The following is a 7,439-nucleotide window of genomic DNA, read 5'->3' as shown; positions in this document are numbered from 1 at the left end:
CCTGAAGGTAGTACTCAATGCATTGTTTTAGAGTTGTAACATCTTTAGATATACAGAACGTATACGTCTAAGGATAAAGGAGCGCAGCTGCACTTACGAAACTTTAAGTAATGTGGAGCTCAGTCAACCTGTTATCAGATATTTATCATCATTGTCATTACCATATATCCATTTAACATCCACTTGTCCATGCTTACCTGAGTCATACGGAATGTGTTGATGCAGAATTCCTACAGCTGGATACCCGTTCTGTTGCCAACCCTCACCTGTTTCCAGGTAAGGTAATATTTTGCCATATCCAGACATGTTTTTCATGAAGACTAGAAACAAACAATATGATTTGTATGACAGTGCTGTTTGTTTACAACGATCATGTGATGTCAAGACAAGGATATGCAAACACACACATACATACATATCCTTTCATCCATCCATACATACATACATATCCATACATACATACATACATACATTTATATCCAGACTATGAATTCATATTTCATTCCAATAATAATTGGAGCATTAGGTTTTGCTTAAAGGAGAATCTGGATAAACTGGGATTTTCAGAAAGAGAAACCGGCCAGCTAATTCATACAAGTGCAATCTGTGAGCGGAACAGTAAAAATATGCAAGACTTTTCTCAAGTTCCAAATGTGAATTTGTCTGTGTTAACTACATCCCAAAGATAGAGCCTTGTATCTTTGTTGGAAACTGGCTCCCTCCTCTGTGGAAGATTTATAATAATTAAAAAATAGAAGAGACATACATACATATATGTATATATACATTCAATGTTCTTTCAATTTTCATCCACCAAATTCACTCACAAAGCTTTAGCTAGCCTGAGGCTATAGTAGAAGACTAGCTGTGGGACTGAACCTTAGCCCATGTGGTTGGGAAGTAAGCTTCTCAACCACACACAGACACCTGTACCTATTTATATACATATATATTCATTTGAATGCACACACACATGCATTTGCTTCCCAATCACATGATTCTAGGTTCAGTCCCACTGCATGGCACCTTGGGTAAGTGTCTTCCACTATAGCCTTGGGCCAACCGAGGTCTTGTGTGTGGATTTAGCAGATGGAAACTGGAAGAAGCCAGTCATGTGTGTGTGTGTGTGTATGTCTTTGTTCCCCACCACTGCTTGATAACTGGTGTTGGTGTTTTGACTCCCTTTAATTTAGCAGTTCAGTACAATAGAGCACTCCATCAGTTACGATGATGAGGGTCCCAGTTGATATGTGAGATTAACGTGCAAGTGACTGAGCACTCCACAGACACGCATACCTCTTTTTACATATTTCTCAGGGAGATTCAGCATGACACAGAGCGTAACAAGGCCAACCCCTTGAAATACAGGTACTACTCATTTTTGCCAGTTGAGTGCACTAGGGCACCGTGAAATAAAATGTCTTGCTCAAGGACACAACAATTGAACTTGCAACCCTATGATCGTAAGCCAAGTACCCTAACCACTAAACCATGCGCTTTCACAAGTCCAGTACATTTGATCAATAGGTTATACAGAGTTTATTGTGGAAGGTTTCACTAAAATTCTTCAAAGCAGTGCCCAGCTCCTATTTTCATCTCATCTCCACTATCCAGGGTCTCTTTTCTAAACAAAAGCTGCTAGTAGCATGAAACTGAACAACAATGACATCGAAGGAGTATGAATGGAATTCTAAATGGAAAGGGGAGATAATTTCCTTGCAATTTACAGGCCATTAGGGTTTTTTGGGGAAGGTGGGGGGGATCTGGGGCAAACAGAACAGCTGTGAACACTTGTATTTACCTCAACAGAGCTTGTGTATCTGTGTCAAAAGCACAACAGTCCTACCTTGACCCTAGCATGCATAAGACATAGGTATCTTTTACCTTTTAATTATTATAATCGTTGGACTGCAGCCATGCTGGGACACTGCCTTGAAGCATTTTGTCAAAAAAAAATTGATGCCAGCACTTGTGTTCTTTTTTTAAGTCTAATATTTATTGTATCAATTGTCATTTACTGAACAGCTAAGTTATGGGGACACTGTATATATATATATATATATATATATATATATATATATATATATATATAGTTTATATCCATTTAAAAGAAGAAAAGAAAATGGAGATTAGGAAGTTAATAATTGTTTATTATTAACAACAAATTGGTTATCTTTGCTTCTTACAGCCGTTTCAGTTAATACTCAATAATTTAATTACAAATTTGTACATTAAATTTACATTTGTGTGATGTGAGTATAATTTCATCAGAGGAAAAAAGATGAACCGTTGGATGTTATGTGGTCTTATCAATTCATTTCAACAGATTCAATTCAGTTCAGCAGACTCCAGTCTGCTGAAATGAATTGATAAGCCCACATATAACATCCGAAGGTTCATCTTTTTTCACTTGCTGAAATTATACTGGAGTCTGCTGAAATGAATTGATAAGCCCACATATAACATCCAAACATTCATCTTTTTTTACTCTGAGAAAATTATACTCATGTCACACAAATGTAAATTTAATGGACAAATTTTCTTCTTTTAAATGAATATAAACTATATACTTTATATATACCTATTGTTTTAAAGGAATTTCATTCCCCCAAAATACTAAGTATTGAACCAGTATTTCTTTGGATGCAACCATCCCTTAACGCAGTTAACATATCCTCTAATTAAATTTATATATAATATAAATAATATATATATAAATATATATATATGCATATATATATAATAGTCATATAATATAAATAATATATATATATATATATATATATATATATATATATATATATATATATATATATATATATATGTATATATATATATAATAACAGATAATAATTTTATTTATCAAAAAATGCTATGAGGATAAAAAGATCGTTGCCAGTGCCCCTGGACTGGCTCTTGTGCGGGTGGCACATAAGATGCACCATTTTGAGCGTGGCCGTTGCCAGTACTGCCTGACTGGCCTTCATGGGATTTTCGAGCGAGATTGTTGCCAGTGCCCCTGGACTGGCTTGTGTGGGTGGCACATAAAAGACACCATTTCGAGCGTGGCCGTTGCCAGTATCGCCTGACTGGCCTTCGTGCAGGTGACACGTAAAAGCACCTACTACACTCTCTGAGTGGTTGGCGTTAGAAAGGGCATCCAGCTGTAGAAACTCTGCCAAATTTAGATTGGATCCTGGTGTTGCCATCCGGTTTCACCAGTCCTCAGTCAAATCGTCCAACCCATGCTAGCATGGAAAGCGGACGTTAAACGATGATGATGATGATGATGATAATATATATATGTGTGTGTGTACATATGCATATATGGGTACAGGATGTCACCAACAGTAAACAGCATGAAATACAAAAACAAATAAGTTCAATGTGCAAACAAATGTGCAAACAACGAGAGAAACAAATGGAAAACAGGACAAGTAACACAAAGAACGACCCTTCATCAGTTGTTGGCTGTATATCTACTCCTTATTTCGAGCATTGAACAACAATATGAGTCTTTGAAGACAGTTGCTCCCATAAGTACCAAAATAAAATTCAGGATTTATGGAAGGTCAAAGCTGGGAACAAAAACAGGACAGTGGAGACATACAAAGAAACCGAACGGAAACAAACATGGAGGGTCGCTAGACTAGAATGGGGGTAAAACAGCAAGAAACATCCAGTACACTCTGTAAAGTGGTTGGCATTAAGAAGAGCATTCAGCTGTAGAAACCATGCCAAAACAGACGACTGGAACCTGGTGCAGTCTTCCAGTTTGCCACTTCCTGTCAAACTGTTCAATGCATGCCAGCTTCGTAAATGGATGTTAAATGATCGTGATGATGATGATGATGATATATCATCGTTTCAGCATTTACTTTTTGAGGCTTGCATAGGTTATACAGAGTTTATTGTGGCAGATTTTCTATGACTGAACACCTCCTGTCACCAACCCTTACCTGTTTCTAAGCAAGCTGATATTTTCCTGTGGCCAGACATGTTTTCACGGAATATTGGAAATGACTGACATTCAATGCAATGACACACGCACACACACATCTATTCGATGCGTCTTTGTCAGTTTCTGTTGAACGAATCAACTCACAGGATTTTGGTCAGCTCAGGGCTATATTAGAAAACACTTGCCCAAGAGGTCACATATTGGGATTGTTTGAGGAGCAAACGTCTTGACCACGCAGCCACTCATGCGCATATGTATGTATGTATGTATTTGTGTGTATGCGTATGTGTGTGTATGTATATTTACAAATATTCATATATATGTGTGCGTGGGTGTAGGTATATGTATATATATATTATGTTTGCGTATATATAAGTGCGTGCGCGCTGTTCACGAATATGTATTTCCAATTGAAAATTATGTTTAAACGCGCTTATATTAAAATAATTAAAGCGTATTCGACTTGTGAATATATTTCTTAAAACACGCTGTCCTTTAATAATTGCAACACTAGTATAATAAACACATGAAACGTGAATAAATTAGTTTTTGTATTATTGTTATGTATATAGAAAAACATATGTTTACGCACATGCACGACAGAGCAAAAATAAAAATAATAATTAATTCTTCCAGAATTAAATGATGTCGGTGTACTTTATTGACTAGTTATAGCATTCCAGTGCACAAAAAAGGCAGGTTCGATTCCAAAATGTGTGCATTATCAATAACGAAGGTGAAATCTATATTCAATCGAAATATATTCGGAAATCGATGATTCAGACGGTAATTAAATTCTCGTAAGACATACGGTAAAGGTAAATATACTTAAGATTATTAGTTTTCTAACGAATTTAAAACAAAATAACCCCCAGCAGTCGCATTTTACTGATATAAATCAAATTCGAGGGGGAAAAAAGACTATACAAGTAGCTACACTACAATTAATATCGATTTTTAATCAATAAACTATTGTTTTTATTATTTTAAAGATTGCTGCATAATACAGGCTCTTGTTTCAATGCAAAGCTTAATACAGCTCACAGTCTTCATTGCATATACGTTTATATGTATTATTATTCTCATATGTATGTATTTAAGTATATGGTAGCTTCTTGAAGCAATTCTGCTTACAAACACACAAATTTTGTTTCTACATTAATTTTTTTTATTTCCATTTCAGATTAAACAAAAGGATTTTTGTATAAAATAAAACTTTTTTTACTGTTGGATGCCCCTCCTAAAACTAGAATATTTTCTGCTTTTCTTCTGTATTCACTGAAACTAAATAGAATTATGTTGTACCTTGCCATAAGGCTTTAAAGGAATAAATGTATAATAGAAATAAGAAAAAGAAAATAGCTAAGGGAAATAATTCAAATAAACCAAAGGCATATATTGGGATATATTAAATATGTATGGATGTACTGAATGATGTACAAAAAATAAATGAATAGAAATGTTTCTCATGGTTGGAGAAAGAAAACAAAAACCTAGTGGCATTAAGTTGACATCTAAAAAATAGAAGGGGGGATAATTTTTTATTAAAAAAAATTCTATTGTCATGCTAATAGAAAGTCTGACTTTTGGTGGAGGAAGAGAATAGGAATGGATATGTTTCAATTTTTATGAACCTCATCAGCAGTGAAACATAGAAAGCGCAAACCTGCTTTATCAGTAAACAGGTTATCATCATCTTCATCATTATCATCGTCATCATCATCATCATCGTCATCATCATCATTTTAACTCTCACTTTTCCATGCATGGGTCAGCCTGTATCTGTTTAGGCAGATTTTCAAATGAAGGATGCCTTTTTGTCACTAACCCTCAATTGTTTCTCCAAGCATGTTAATCCGATGTAAACCCATTTTTGCCTTGGCAGTCGATTCCGTACACAGAAACTTGAAAGAAGTATGTCGTGTGTATGCATGTGTGTGTGTTTGTGGCTGTTTTCATCCCCCACCACTGCTTGACAATAACTTAGTGGTTTGGCAAAACAAACTGATAGAATAAGTAACCATGCTTAAAAAGAGAATATGTACTGGGGTTGATTAATTCTACTAAAATTCCTCAAAGTGGCACCCCAGCACAGCAACAGTCTAATAACTGGAACAGGTAAAAGATAAAAGATATCCAGAGGCCAGGTAATGATACTAAACTGGGCAATGAATTATATCTAGCAACCAAGAACAGGAAGTGTCTCTCACGGACAAGCTTCCACACAGTTTCCATTTACTAAATGTCAGTATTCCCACAAGTTGAAGATCTGCTCTGCTTTGACTAAATGCTGATTTAGATCCAAGACCATAAATCTGAGAAGATAGAGCTAATAATATTGTCCTGGTTACTTGATTGGTGTTTATTCTTATGGACCCATGAAGAATTGAAAGACAACCTTGACCCTGATAATATTTGAACTTTGACTGTAAAAGTGCCATATCTGATGGCATAAAACATGCACAGGCATATTCAATACACCTCAATTTCAGTAGCACATATTCAAGAAAAAAGTTTTTAATCTATTAAAGCAGGTAATATAGACCCAGAAACTTCTTTTTACAAAGAAATATTTTATATAACATCAAATATGGTATATAACTAAATATCATAGAAAATTTTGTCCATCACTTTGCTAATTCTGACACTCTACAATCTTCACTGGATTAAATAAGGAATTAAACTTTATTTTTAATCCTTTGGATGAAGTGGAACACCTTATCATGTTCACATATATTTATAAATGGCTATTAATCCTTCCTTCTAGATGTTTCTTGTCTTTCTCACTTTCATTGTGATACACAAATAAATCATATTTTCATCTGTATAATCTTTGATCATTTTCAGCATTAGTTGAGATTGAAATTATGAACATTTATTTCAAATCTCAATGTCCAATACTTTTAACTCCAAGGCTTTTCTCACTATCAGAGTTTATCTCACTAAAAGCAAATGCAATAAACTGCACATAATTGTACATAATTATATAGTTACTAACCTAAAATATAGTTACTAACCTTTAAATTGACATGTTTCCATCATAAGGGGACAATAATTAAACCGAGCTAAAAGTATTGAGCCATGACATTTAGAAGAAAGCTCAAGCATTTAATTAAAGACTTTTTACATATGTAAAATGTGGCACTTAAAGATATTTGAAAATGACACTTATAAAAGTAATTTGTGAAAGAATTACGAAACAAAAAATAATTTAAAAGTCTGAATAACCTTTACTGTTTTTTGTGACAGTATGGATACCATACTGTATATTTGGTCAATACAAACAAGGTACATTGGAGTGGATCTGGTCTTTAAAGCAAACTGTGGTAAGCAATGAATATATTTTGGTCCTTTTAGATCTCTTCAGCAAATTCCTGTGACTTAGTGGACAAGAATGTTATAACCTTTAGTTTAGAATTAAATAAAAATAAATGCACCCTTTTAAAGCCTAGCCAAGCTCATGGGCCCGGTTTCTCAG

Source organism: Octopus bimaculoides, chromosome 8 (genome assembly GCF_046866305.1).
Source record: "Octopus bimaculoides isolate indiv1 chromosome 8, ASM4686630v1, whole genome shotgun sequence".
NCBI classification, from domain to species: Eukaryota; Metazoa; Mollusca; class Cephalopoda; order Octopoda; family Octopodidae; genus Octopus; species Octopus bimaculoides.
Note: the sequence above shows the minus strand (reverse complement) of the source record.